The sequence below is a fragment of the Neoarius graeffei genome, chromosome 11 (assembly GCF_027579695.1).
Source record: "Neoarius graeffei isolate fNeoGra1 chromosome 11, fNeoGra1.pri, whole genome shotgun sequence".
NCBI classification, from domain to species: domain Eukaryota; kingdom Metazoa; phylum Chordata; class Actinopteri; order Siluriformes; family Ariidae; genus Neoarius; species Neoarius graeffei.
Genome location: NC_083579.1, coordinates 64,376,299 through 64,391,884, shown reverse-complemented (window position 1 = coordinate 64,391,884; position 15,586 = coordinate 64,376,299).

Here is a 15,586-nt window from a genome sequence, read left to right as displayed (position 1 = left end):
CTTCGAAACGTGAAGTGTCAGCCAGGTGTCAGTGTCGCCATTTTGAAAACTGTTTTCCAAGTCAAGTCAAGTCAACTTTATTGTCAAATATGCTATACATGCTCGACATACAGCACAGATGAAATTTCAGTCCTCTCTGACCCACGGCAATGCAATAAATAAAAGTAAAAAAATAGAATAATAATTGAAAAAAAAATATATATGTATGTATGTATGTATGTATGTATGTATGTATGTATGTATGTATGTATGTACATATAAACACTCTAGATAAGAACTAGACATAGACTAAACACTCAAACAAACAATATAAACTATATAAACAGTCTAGATAAGAACTAGACATAGACTAAACACTCAAACAAACAATATAAACACTAGATAAGAACTAGACATAGACTAAACACTCAGACAATATAAACAGTATAAACACTCTAGATAAGAACTAGACATAGACTAAACACTCAAACAAACAATATAAACACTAGATGAGAACTAGACATAGACTAAACACTCAGACAATATAAACAGTATAAACACTCTAGATAAGAACTAAAAGACTAAACACTCATGAACAGACAATATAAACAGTATAAACACTAGATAAGAACTAGACATAGACTAAACACTCAAACAAACAATATAAACAGTATAAACACTCTAGATAAGAACACATAGACTAAACACTCATATATATACACACACACACACACGTAAATCGGTGCAAATAAACAAACAGTCAAGGGCACTTGAGGTATAGCAGGTAAACATGAAATAAACAGTATAAACAAACTAGTAGCTGTTAAGGTGAGGTAGTATGGAATAGTGCAAATGAGCGAGGTAAAGTGAGATATGCGGTCCTTGAGTTCAGTGTGTTAATGAACGATGAGATGTGTGTGTGTGTGTGTGTGTGTGTGTGTTTGGGGGGGGAACTGTGAGGATGACATGTCAGGTGCTGCAGGGGGATGTGCGAGCAGAATCTGTGGGAGGGGGCAGAGGGGGGAGGAGGGGTAGAACAGGGAGGGAATCGAGCCTCCTGACCGTCTGGTGAAAGAAACTGTTCTTGAGCCTGCTGGTTTTGGCCCGGAGACTCCGCAGTCTCCTCCCCAATGGCAGCAGACTGAAGAGGTTGTGAGATGGGTGGGTGGGGTCACCTGCAATCCTGATGGCTTTGCGGGTGAGGAGGGAGTTATAAATATCCATAAGAGAAGGGAGAGAGACACCAATGATCCTCTCAGCTGCTCTCACGATGCACTGCAGAGTCTTGCAGCAGGACACGGTACAGGCGCCGTACCACACGGTGATGCAGCTGGTCAGGATGTTCTCGATGGTGCCTCTGTAGAAAGTGTGCATGATGGGGGCCGGGGCTCTTGCTCTCCTCAGTTTGCGGAGGAAGTACAGACGCTGTTGGGCTTTTTTGGCCAATGATGCGGTGTTGTTGCTCCAGGACAGGTCTTCAGAGATGTGCACACCCAGAAACTTGGTGCTGCTCACCCTCTCCACTGCAGCACCAGCGATAGATAGTGGAGCATGCTGGGTGTGCTCTCTCCTGAAGTCCACAACAATCTCTTTCGTCGTCTCCACATTCAGACGGAGACTGTTGTCCTTGCACCACATGGCCAAGCGGTTCACCTCACTCCTGTAGATTGTCTCATCGCCATTGTTGATGAGACCCACCACAGTCCTGTCATCCGCAAACTTAATGAAGAAATTAGAGTTGGATGTTGGTGTGCAGTCGTGGGTCAGCAGAGTGAAGAGGAGGGGACTTAGCACACATCCTTGGGGGGCCCCCGTGTTCAATGTGATGGTGCTGGAAGAGTTGCTGCCGACCCGTACAGCCTGTGGTCTCCCTGTCAGGAAGTCCATCAGCCAGTTGCACAGGGAGGTGTTGAGTCCCAGCTGGTCCAGTTTATGAATGAGCTGCTGAGGAATGATTGTGTTGAATGCTGAGCTAAAGTCTATGAACAGCATTCTGAAACGAAATATTGCACAAAAACGAGTTTAAATGACGATTACTGCCTACTTTTTTCAAACTTTCTTGATTGCTATCAAAACAAACAAAACTTCTGGCTTGATTACATCAGCATTCGAAAGAGGGCGTGCGCGTCTTTTGACAAGGTTGGCAGATGTTGGTCACTTTGATTTCCGCTGTACGTTTTACTTCCGTCCTACGATGTCTCGCACAGGTCTCATCGAATCTCATTTATGGCCATTGCTTTGACATATGGACTGATATATTACAGAGCATATTTCAAACACTCATAACTTGCTAGAGCAGCAACAAAATAGCGATCAAAAATGCATTCCTATATTTAATAAAATGAGATAAATAGACTTTTGATAATAAAAAATTTGCCTTCAGTTCTCTTTTAAATGTAGCATAGACTTTAATGATTTATGCAGTTTTACCACAGATTCTAGCATGTACAAAAATAAGTGTCCCACACAGTTTGAACAGTTTGTCAAATATAGGTTGAATAAAACAAATATTTAATTCTGAAAGTATGACTAATACAATAAATTGCATGACCACCTTACTATACTGCATCTTCAGCAGATTAATTGGAACAAGTTTGTTACAGTGCACCTTGTTTAATGGCAGCCTGTACTACTCTCCATCGCAATCAAGTTTTTCTTTTTTTGAAAGGATTATTTACTTATTTTGTGACTTGACTCATGGATTTCCACTTCCACAGAATGGTCATTATTGTCATTAGTTCTGCTTAACTGTTTTTGGGATGCACTCATGTTGTGTGTATCTAGCTAACTGCCATTATCGTCCAGTTATTACACCATAGTACTCATGCTCTGTATAAATAAAAGGGTAAAAGAGTAAAATAATTCTTTCAGATTTTCCCTCTTGTGGCTTCTCTCTAGTACTTCAACCTAGAAAAAGGCACTGAACTTCGAAGTAAAGTTCTTTTACAGTATTTTCTAATGCACTCGGCCGATTCACAATGAAGGCGTCTCATCAACACTGTGCCTCTATTAATTCTTTAATCACTAATAACTCTGCCCTAAGTCTCAGTACATAAGCATTTATGTAATATTACAAACTTATGTGTCTGAGTATTGGTCTGCATGTTATTTTGGTTTGATCTTGCGTTTTGTTCTTTATATTAGTCTAGTTCTGTCTATGTGCATATGACCTGAACCCTTGCCCATTGTTCCATATTGTTTGAATATTTGGTTATATCATATGGATTGATCAATAATCCCTACATTTTCTAAGAATTTGTAAATGATGTACACAGAGACATGCCTGGAATTTGTGATTGCCTACACTGATGGCATTCTAGGCTATTCAGATCCTTTAAGGAACTCATCATGTTCAACAAGGTATCCAGAGAATTCTGTCCAGATTCTATCTATCTATCTATCTATCTATCTATCTATCTATCTATCTATCTATCTATCTATCTATCTATCTATCTATCTATCTATCTATCTATCTATCTATCTATGTTCTCCCCAGAGCACTTTTGTGTGTCGGGCCTGACACGCTTTAATTTCATGCTGATACACTTTAAATTTGCTGATACGCTATTTTTTTGCTCCAACACTCACTGAAAAATCACGTCAGATTCCTACCTTGCAATGTTTGGGGCATATTTTCAAGGAAAATCAGTGTTTTGGGCTGGTTTCCTGGCATGATGCACTCAGGCAGACCAGAAATACTCCTGGGAAATCCCCAATCACAACAAATGCCTTCAATCACTTTGCTGCTGCACTGGTACCATGACGCTTCAGTGCGTGGCGAGATCGTGGTTTATGGTTTTTGTGTGGTAGGTATACACCTCCACATTTAAATCATGCCAAAAAGAGGTACAAATGGTGCTCAGCACCCTACAGATTCACATTTTTGACAGCTAAATGAGAGTAGGACAGAAGAGCCAGAAAGAGAAGAGGAAAGAGGTGAAAGTGAAACCGAAGTTTAAAGTATTAAGTAGGCCTAAGTATTAAGGTGTGACTCAAGATTGTGGCATTTGTGCAGTAAATGCAGTCTGCAGGGGGTATTATCATTTTTTAAACTGCAACAGAACTCATTTAAACTTTTGTTTAATGGTGTTCTGGCAGTGGTTCAGGTAATAAAACAGCGTTATTATATACAACATTGTTGTCAGATGATGACTTTATTTATTGCTCATGTGAACCCCATGCTGCAAACCACAGCATCACAGACCTCCACTTGTTGTAGCAACCTTTTCAACCATGTTAACAGTAAAAAGTGACAGTGTCAGAACCACCATATAATGTTCCTAAAAGTCACCAGATGCCACCAAATGGGCTCTCTTTTTTCAAAAATTTTCCAGGGGAGGCCCCCTGGACCTCCCTCCATTAGCCTTTGGCCACACAAAAGTTAGGGCTTTATTTTAATCGTGGGGAGAACACTGCTATCTATCTATCTATCTATCTATCTATCTATCTATCTATCTATCTATCTATCTATCTATCTATCTATCTATCTATCTATCTATCTATCTATCTATCTATCTATGTAAAAATGAACCCCCCCCTCTTTTTATATGCCCCACTTTTTTTTGATTGTGCCCAAAATACCTTTCTCATATGCCAAGAAGGGGTTCTCATGGATGAATCCAAAGTGCTTGTGGTCATCACTGGTTTGAGGGAGCCAAATAGCTTTTGATAATCTATAATGATTTACAGTAGCTTAGAATACCATGCTTCATAATGCCTAGAAAAACCAGATGAGTACTGTTTTTCTCCTGCTTAAATTTTGTCATGTCCTACTGCCTGGATTCTATGGATACCAAAGTTGACCCCTTTTTACCTTTTTCGGGCCACAATGGAAACAAGTATTTTGCACTTTGTTGTGCTATCCTTGGTTTAGTTTCATGTATTTAGTTCAACTTTACATTAGTATATTGTCTTACTTGCATGTAATTTTACATCTATCTATCTATCTATCTATCTATCTATCTATCTATCTATCTATCTATCTATCTATCTATCTATCTATCTATCTATCTAGTAATACTCCTGAACCCTACTGCTCCCACTATTGTTCTTGATAAGTTCATTACGTGACAACATACAACCAGGTGACAAATTCAAGGAAAATTAAAGGAAGTTTCTTACTAAGGCCTTCAGTCATCACAAGTCACTAGAACAGCTTCAGTGTGCACTGGCATAGATTTTTACAAATCTCGAGAGCTGTATGGTGGGATGACAACAATATCCCATCTGTTTAGGTTAGTTTTCCAAATCCCTGCAACTAATCCAGCATTATAGATTTATTATTACAGCAAGTACTGAGATATTTTCACATACATAAGGACATAATATGAAAGAGGCAGTTCACATCTTAGGTTTGCAAGGCGTTTATGGACAAATTGGAGGTTTTCATTTAACCCCAGAGTACCTCCACCAGTCCAGTTGTCAAATGGCAAGCATCAACCAGGAAGACCTCCTTTGTAGACTGTTGAGAAGAAAGGGCTTCCTTTTAGCCAAGTATGCACAAAAGTTTCTTTGACACTTTTCTAGCTTACAGTTTTTTTTCTAGCTCTTGAATAAATTATTACTTTGAGACTTCTGTGTTGGCCCTGTGATGGATTGACGACCTGTCCAGGATGCACCCCGCCTCTCGCCCAGTGTCAGCTGGGATTGGCTCCAGCTTCTCCACGACCCATAATGGATAAGCGGTATAGAAAATGAAATGAAATTACTTTAAAACTAATTAAATAACAGAACATACAAATATTACTTTGCTGGGTACATATTCATGCAAATATCTACCTCTTATTATTCCTGCTTAAGCACATGGCCTTCAATAGCACAGTTGAAGCTCCTAGGGATATTATGAGTGTTAGGACTGGGACTGTTTTGGCCTCTAGAGGCCGCTGTTATTTCCTTATCTTGTCATGTTTGTTTTGGCCTCTAGAGGCTGCCACTGTTTCTGTGTTTTGTGTTTTTGTTTTGACAGCCATGTGCCTTTGTTTTTCCATGTGCATTGTGCCCTGCCTAGTCCTCATTATTGTCACCTGTGTCCTATTTAGTTTGTGTATATATACTTCCTCAGTTTAGCCTCTTGTCACAGAGTCTTTGTGCTGTTATGTTTAGCTCCAGTAACCTCTGTTCCATGTTCCTCGCCTGTGTCTTTGTGGTTTTTGTACTTTGCTTTCTTTTGGACTTTTTTGGACTTTGTGTTTACCATTTTTGGATCTTCTGAGCGTTTGTATTTTTGCCTCTTCTTTTCTGGTTTTTGGCTCTTTGTTTCGACTTTGAACTTTTGTTTTTTTCCCAGTTATCTTCTGAGTGTTTGGATTATACTTTTGTTTTTGCCTTGGATTGTAAATATTGTAAATAAACTGTTTTTCTACTCTACGTTCGCCTCACTCCTCTGCACTTGAGTCATTCCCCTGGTGGCCTAGTGGGGGTTTGCTGGATCACTACACCAGCGACCCGGGCTCGATCCCCAGCAAAACCCTAACAGAAAGACTCTGTCATGACCGACTCAGCAGAGGCGTCTTCAACGGTCTACCCGGCTAACCTTCAGGGAATTATGACTGCTTTAACACACTTCGGAGCTACCATGGACACTCATGGATGAACACTTGCAAGCCAACGCGAGGCCCTTGCTCGCCACGAGGTACTGCTTCAGCAAATTGGGAAAACCCTGGCACAACTGACTCCTCTGCCCGCATCTCCTCATCCTGATCTGGCTCCTGCTCCACCATCTGCTCCCGCTCCAGTGCCTCCCGCCACGCTGCCTCCTTCACCTCGCGAACCCAGCCTTCCTGCACCACAGAGGTATGACGGCAAGCACGGTGAGTGCCGGGAGTTCCTTACCCAGTGCCAACTCACCTTTGAGCTCCAGCCTACCACCTACACTATGGATCGCCGCAAGATTGCCTTTGTGATAACCTTGTTAGCTGGTAAGGCACGAGCTTGGGCAACGGCCATCTGGCAGCGATAGGGACCCGAGTGCTCTGATTTCAAGCTGTTTACGGAGGAGATGCTTCATGTCTTCGATCAGGCAGACATCAGTAAAGACGCAGCCAGAAAGCTCATGTCCATCCGACAAGGAGGAAGCGTTGCAGATTACGCCATCTCGTTCCGGACACTTGCAGCAGTCAGCGGATGGAATGAGACTGCCTTGGTTTCAGCCTTCCACCATGGTCTGTCTGACCCCATCAAAGACGGCCTGGCCTCTGTCGGATGCCCAAGTGACCTCGAAACTCTGATCTCGCATGCCATTCGTCTCGATAACCAGATTAGAGAGCGCCACCAAGTCCTGAGTTCCCCTTGCCTCACTGCCTCAACCTGGAGTCCGTCCACCTCCTCCAGTGACTGTCCAGAGCCCATGCAAGTTGGCCATACTCGTCTCTCTGCAGCTGAAAGGGAGCGCAGGAGGAGGGACAAGTGCTGCATCTACTGTGGCAAGCCTGGCCACTTCCGAGCATCATGTCCTGAGCTCTCGGGAAAAGGACTGCCCCATCCAGCTGAGGGAGGGTTGTGATGGGGCCTACCCTCTCTCCCGAACTTCCCGGCCAAGGAGTCTACATCCCTGTCTCCATCTCCTGGGGTGAGTCCGTCCACTCTTGTCAGGCCTTGCTAGACTCCGGGGTGGCTAGAAACTTTATGAATGTCCACTTCGCCCAAAGAATCAATGTCCCTACTGCTCCTCTTGAAGTCCCACTGTCTGTGTCTGCCCTGGATGGCCAAGCTTTAGGTGATGGAAGAGTCACCCAAGTTACTTCTCCAGTCTTTCTCCAGTCTCAAGGTCACCAGGAAGAAATATCCCTGCACCTGATTCATTCACCAGAGTTCCCGGTGATTCTAGGTCTTCCTTGGCTTACCCACCACAACCCTCGTATTGACTGGGTAACTAGCCAGGTTGTGGAATGGGGTCCTGCATGCTATGCCTCTTGTCTGCTCTCTAGCTCTCCTGTGTCTCCTGCCGAGCCTCCTGATCTCACCGAGTTATCGCAAGTTCCCACAGAGTACTGGGATCTTAAAGAAGTTTTTAGCAAGAGCAGGGCTGCCATTCTTCCTCCGCACTGTGCCTACGACTGTGCCATCGACTTGCTTCCTGGGGCTACCCCTCCTTGTGGCAGACTGTTTTCCCTCTCTCAGCCAGAACGCAAGGCCATGGAAGAGTACATCAAGGACGCCTTGGCCTCTGGGTTCATTCGACCCTCCACCTCACCCGCTGGTGCTGGCTTCTTCTTTGTTGGCAAGAAGGCTGGGGGGCTCCGGCCGTGTATTGATTACAGGGGCCTGAACAAGATCACTGTGCGCAACCGCTATCCCCTTCCGCTAATGTCCACAGCGTTCGATCTGCTCCAAGGCGCCACTGTCTTCACCAAGTTGGACTTACGGAATGCATACCACCTCATCCGCATCCGACAGGGAGATGAGTGGAAGACTGCCTTTAACACCCCGTCAGGACACTACGAGTACCAAGTTATGCCCTTCGGACTCACCAATGCGCCAGCAGTGTTTCAGGCCCTTATCAACGACGTCTTGAGGGATATGATCAATCAGTACATTTTCGTCTACCTCGACTACATCCTAATATTTTCCAAGACCATACAGGAGCACCGCCACCATGTCCACCAGGTTCTCAAGAGGCTGCTACAGAACAATCTGTTTGCCAAAGCCCAGAAATGCGAGTTTCATGTCCCCGAGGTCTCCTTCCTGGGTTTCATTGTATGAACAGGACAACTCCAGATGGATCCAGCCAAGACCCTGGCTGTCCGGGACTGGCCCATTCCCAAGTCCATTAAAGAAGTTCAGCGGTTCTTAGGGTTTGCTAACTTCTACCGCAAGTTTGTCAGGAACTTCAGTTCTGTAGCAGCGCCCATATCAGACCTCACCAAGAAGACAGGTGGATCTTTTGTCTGGTCTCCTCAGGCGGAGAAGACATTCAGGAACCTCAAGCACCGCTTCTGCACGGCACCCATCCTGGTCCTCCCAGACACATCGCAACCATTCGTCGTCGAGGTGGACGCCTCGGACAGTGGCGTCGGCGCGGTCCTCTCTCAACGTTCGGAGGGAAAGCTGCACCCCTGCGCTTACTTCTCCCACCGCCTGAGCCCTGCGGAGTCCCGGTATGATGTGGGGGATCAGGAACTGCTCGCAGTCAAACTGGCCCTTGAGGAGTAGAGGCACTGGTTGGAGGGAGCACAACATCCATTCCTGGTTTGGACGGACCACAAGAACCTGGAGTACCTCCAGCAAGCCAAGAGACTGAATCCACGACAGGCTAGGTGGGCTTTGTTCTTTAGCCGATTCGACTTCACCCTATCATACCGCCCCGGCTCTAAGAACACCAAACCTGATGCGCTTTCCAGGCTGTTCTGTGCCACCAACAGGGAGAGTGAAGTTGGGCCTATTATCCCTATGTCCTGGATTGTGGCCCCTGTCCGCTGGGGTGTCGAGGAGGTCGTCCGACGAGCTCAATGCCAGGACCCCGATCCTGGGACGGGGCCACCGGGCCTCTTGTACGTTCCTCGTCAAGCCCGGGCCAAGGTTCTCCAGTGGGGTCACTCGTCCCCTCTCACCGCCCACCCGGGAGCTCGGAGGACCCTGGACTTCTTGAAAAGACGCTTCTGGTGGCCAAGCATGGAGAAGGAAGTAAGGTCATTCGTCCTGTCCTGTGATGTGTGCACCAGAACCAAGAACCCATGACAGCATCCCCAGGGCCTCCTGCATCCTCTGCCCATTCCCCGGCGTCCCTGGTCCCATGTGGCAGTCGACTTCATCACGGGCCTTCCAGACTCACAAGGTAACACTGTCATTTTGGTCATTGTCGACAGATTCTCCAAAGCCTGCCACTTCATACCACTGTGCAAACTTCCTTCTGCTCTTGAAACAGCCAAAAATATATTTACCCATGTCTTCTGAGTCTTTGGTCTTCTGCAGGACATTGTCTCAGACCGGGGGCCCCAGTTCTCCTCCCGAGTGTGGCGGGGGTTCTGCAAACTCATCGGGGCCACTGCCAGCCTCTCTTCTGGGTTCCACCCCCCGTCCAACGGCCAGACCGAGAAGCTCAACCAGGACCTGGAAACCACCCTGCGAGGCCTGGCGATGGATAACCCGACATCTTGGAGCACCTGGCTGCCATGGGCAGAGTACGCCCACAACACCCTGCAGTCATCTGCCACCAGGTTGTCGCCGTTCCAGTGCCAGTTCGGGTTCCAGCCACCTCTGTTTCCTGAACAGGAGGAGGACGCTGGGGTGCCCTCGGTCAATCAGTACGTGAGACGGTGTCGCAAGACCTGGAACAAGGTCAGGAAGACCCTCATCCAGACTTCCAGGTCCAACCAGACTCAGGCCAACCGCCATAGAAGGCCTGCCCACGTTTTCCGCCCTGGACAGCGGGTTTGGCTGTCCACCAAGGACCTTCCGCTGCGGGTGGAGAACCGCAAGCTTGCTCCTCGCTACATTGGCCCCTTCAAGGTTGTGCGCAGGGTGAACCCTGTCGCCTACCGGCTCCAGTTGCCCCGGACTCTAAGGATCAACCCCACATTCCATGTTTCCCTGTTGTGGCCCGTACTGTTGTCCACGTATGCCCCTGCCCCTAGGAATCCCCCGCCCCCCCGCATCTTCCAGGGTCAGACCATGTTCACTGTGCCCCGTCTGCTGGACTCCCGCTGGGTCCATGACGGGCTCCAATATCTAGTGGACTGGGAGGGCTATGGCCCTGAAGAGCGCTGCTGGGTTCCCGCTCGAGATGTCTTAGACAAGGATCTGTGTCGGGACTTCCATTCGGCCCATCCGGATCACCCTGGGAACGTCAGGAGATGCCCCTTGGGGGGGGGGCCCTGTTAGGACTGGGACTGTTTTGGCCTCTAGAGGCCGCTGTTATTTCCTTATCTTGTCATGTTTGTTTTGGCCTCTAGAGGCCGCCACTGTTTCTGTGTTTTGTGTTTTTGTTTTGACAGCCATGTGCCTTTGTTTTTCCATGTGCCTTGTGCCCCACCTAGTCCTCATTATTGTCACCTGTGTCCTATTTAGTTTGTGTATATATACTTCCTCAGTTTAGCCTCTTGTCACGGAGTCTTTGTGCTGTTATGTTTAGCTCCAGTAACCTCTGTTCCGTGTTCCTCGCCTGTGTCTTTGTGGTTTTTGTACTTTGCTTTCTTTTGGACTTTTTTGGACTTTGTGTTTACCATTTTTGGATCTTCTGAGCATTTGTATTTTTGCCTCTTCTTTTCTGGTTTTTGGCTCTTTGTTTCGACTTTGAACTTTTGTTTTTTTCCCGGTTATCTTCTGAGTGTTTGGATTATACTTTTGTTTTTGCCTTGGATTGTAAATATTGTAAATAAACTGTTTTTCTACTCTACTTTCACCTCACTCCTCTGCACTTGAGTCATTCCCCTGGTGGCCTAGTGGGGGTTTGCTGGATCACTACACCAGTGACCTGGGTTTGATCCCCAGCAAAACCCTAACAATGAGGCTTTTCATTTGGAAGCTGTGGGTGATTTATCACTGGATGATTGTTTTATTTACTAAAATGAGCTTAACTGAATTAGTCAAATATTTATTTATTCATATACAGTAGTCATCTTACACTGATCAGTGTGGCAGTATAGCCACAGCCTGTCCTTGGAGACACTTGCTATAAAGTAGGCATACACCATGGATGGGATGCCAGTCCACTGCAGGGCATAACATACATGTTGCCGGGAACTGTGTACAACCCCAATTCCAAAAAAGTTGTGACGCTGTGTAAACTGTAAATAAAAACAGAATGTGAAGATCTGCAAATCATGGAAACCCTATATTTAATTGAAAAATGGTACAAAGGCAACATATCAAATGTTGAAAGTGAGAAAATTTTTTTAAAAAAAATATATGTTCATTTTGAATTTGATGTCAGTAACACATTTCAAAAAAGTTGGGACAGGGGCATGTTTACCACTGTGTTGCATCACCTCTACATTTAACAACACTCTGTAAATGTTTGGGAACTGAGGAGACCAAATGCTGTAGTTTTGAAAGAGAAATGTTGCCCCATTCTTGCCTGATTTTGCTGTAGTTTTGAAAGAGAAATGTTGCCCCATTCTTGCCTGATATATAATTTCAGTTGCGGAACAGTTTGGGATAGCCTATGCCGTATTTTGCACTTCATAATGTGCCAAATGTTTTAAATGGGAGACAGGTCTGGACTGCAGGCAGGCCAGTTTAGCACCTGGACTCATTTACGATGGAGTCATGCAGTTTTAATATCTGCAGAAAGCACTTTGGCATTTTGCTACTGAAAGAAGGAAGGCCTTTCCTGAAAAAGATTTTGTCTGGATGGCAGCATATTGCTCTGAAATGTGTATATATCATTCAGCATTAATGATGCCTTCATGTCATGTGCACTAATGCACCCTCATACCGTGACAGATGCTGTTTTTTGAACTGTGCACTGATAACAAGCTGGATGGTCCCTCTCCTCTTTAGCCTGGAGCACGTGGTGTCCATGATTTCTAAAAATAATTTCTAATTTTGAGTCATCAGACCTTGGGATAATTTTCCACTTCACCTCAGTCCATCATAAAAGAGCTCGGGCCCAGAGAAGGTGGCGGTGTTTCTGGATATTGTTTATATCTGGTTTTAACTTGCATTTGTGGATGCAGTAATTAACTGTTTTCACAGATGATGGTTTTCTGAAGTATTTCTGAGCCCATATAGTGATTTCCACTACAGACACATGTCTGCTTTTAATGCAGTGTTACCTGAGGGCCTGAAGATCACAGGCATCCAATGTCAGTTTTCAGCCTTGTCTCTTGTATACAGAGATTTCTCCAGATTCTCTGAATCTTTTAATGATATTATGGACCATAGATGATATGATCCCCAAATTCTTTGCAATTTTACATTGAGGAACGTTATTCTTAAATTGTTGCACTGTTTGCCCACACAATCTTTCACAGAGCGGTGAACCCCTCCCCATCTTTATTTATGAGAGACTCCGCCTCTCTGGGATGCTTTTTTTTTATACCCAATCATGTTACTGACCTGTTGCCAGTTAACCAAATTAGTTTTTTTTAGGATTACACAGCTTTTTCAGTCTTTTGTTTCCTCTTTCCCAACATTTTTGAAATGTGTTGCTGACATCAAATTCAAAATGAGCATATATTTTTCAAAAACCAATAACATTTCTTAATTTCAACATTTGATATGTTGTCTTTGCACTATTTTTCAATGCTCCTACTGCTCCACTGTGATGCCCATTATTGCCAATTATACTATATACAGTTACTTTACAAGACACCTTTATTAATTCTCCCAAATGGGTTTTTCAGAATTAATTTACATGAAGCTTAATATCAAAATATAAATAAAGAAAACTACATCCTTAATTATGATAATAATATATAAAAATTATATAGTACTAGAATAAATGATGTAAAATAATAATATATGCATATATACAAAATTAAAATCAGTGTCTTTTCAGTTCATGTCTTGATTTTACTTTGTGAAAGCATTAGCAGTGTCAATGATAATTAGATTTCTCTCTTACCCAGGAAATGGTATGTACTCAGCTGATTCATGCTATCTCTAAATGTGCACAGAACTTTATTAGCTGTTTCTTAGCTTTACATTTATTCATTTATTTTGTGTGAATTTTGTATGTTTTGCGAATGGCCATATGGTGTTTATGTGTAGTACAGAAAAGAACGAATATAAACCTTTTTAAGCTAGTGACGTCGTACCCATTAACAGGTTAACGAGTTTTGTTTGCATATGGTGACATATGGTTTTATTTTAGTGTCAGGTAGGAAGTAAACACTTGACATAGTGATTCTTAGTCATAAGAAGACAAATATAAAACAAATAATACTACTCAAACAATGAAAGCACATTTTCTCTTTTCATTAAATGAACAACACACACATAGAATGTGTGTTTTCTGATAAATCTGGATATTTGCTGTGGAACTCAAAAGGTTTCCACACCACTCATGTTTTTCCTCTCAAAAGGCAGAAATGGGTCCATTCTACATCTACTCATAGCCGACATGGTGTCTGTGTTTCCTCACAAAAGTTTATTTTTAAAACAGGTTTTACAACAGCTAGCAAATAATGGGTAGTTAGTTCTGGCGAGTCTCCTGGTGCACCATAACTTTCCATGCCAAACAGTGAACTGTCGCCATGTTTACACATGAAACCTCATATGGGTGCACTTTCCAAACATGATGACGCATGACACTTAAGTATGGCTACATAACAATACCCTGAAAATGCAAACTAGAAAAAAACACAAGATGAAACGCAATTATAATTCTGCACTGAATCTGCTTAACTCTACATTTAAAGCCCTAAAGATAGATAAATATAACTTCCCATATCTCATCAATGTGCAATTATTTCAATTGTTTTATGTAAAAGATATCACAGACAGGCTGTAATTCTGTCTGTAGTAAGATGGTTGTAACTGCCCTGTGTTATTGTGCTTCCTAACGCAAATTAGGTTTCCACTAAACCACACTAATAAGTCTCTTAGCCTTCTTGTCGTCACCACTGGGGTGAGTTATGGGGCTCTGCTAACTTCTGCCACAAGTCCAGGCAGAACAAAAATAGCCTCAATGAGGCTGTAGCTCATATCGGCCACTGTTGTTGTGTGTGAGTTTGAAATCCGATCAATCCTGTGGGAGAAATAGCAATTTTTGTGAAATTGCATATGACCCCTGTGTAGTCGCATCCATGGCAGGTGGCACCACCTGGTGAACAATTCTTGTTGGAATATGTCTTTAGAGTCTTCTGGGTGAGTTTCAGTGAAAACGTCCCAGCAGTTTACGAAGAGTAGCGTTTAATGTGACAAGTCACCCAAAATTTCCAAACACCCATAAAATGTTAAATATGAAAGGTGGCGCCACCATCTTGACAACACACCCAACTGGGGAACATTCCATATGACTTTGATCAAAATCTGATCACTCCTGTAGGAGGAATAGCTATTTTCATGAAATTGCACATGACCACTCTGCAGCCTCATCCATGGTAGGTGGCATCACCTGGTGAGCAATTCTTGTTGGTATATGTCTTTAGAGTCTTCTGGGTGAGTTTCAGTGAAAACGTCCCAGCAGTTTACGCAGAGTAGCGTTTAATGTAACAAGTCACCCAAAAATTTCAGACCCCCATAAAATCGTAAATATGACAGTTGGCACCACCATCTTGACAATACACACACCTGGGGAACATGGTGTGTGAGTTTGATCAAAATCCAATCAATCTTGTAGGAGGAGTAGCGATTTTTACCTCACCTGGGACGGAGTCCACCAGGGGGCGAGGTATTGTTTTTGGTTGGGCTTCTTTGTTTTTTTTGTTAATGATATTATGGGAAAACAGCTGGATCAATCTTCATGAAACTTTCAGGATAGATGGGCATTGGTCTCAAATAGAACCTCCAACATTTTAAGGGTCATCCGGTCAAGGTCACCAAAATGGTCAAAATCATTTTTGTTGTGACTACTGCCTCATATAGAGGCGCTAGCCACTACATCATCATGCTGTAAGTATGTAAAAGTGTAACAGTCGTGCACTGCGCATGCGCATACACATGTTCCGATTAAAATGGCCGGTGAGTGTATACAATTCGGTTCACCATTTGAAATAAATGGACT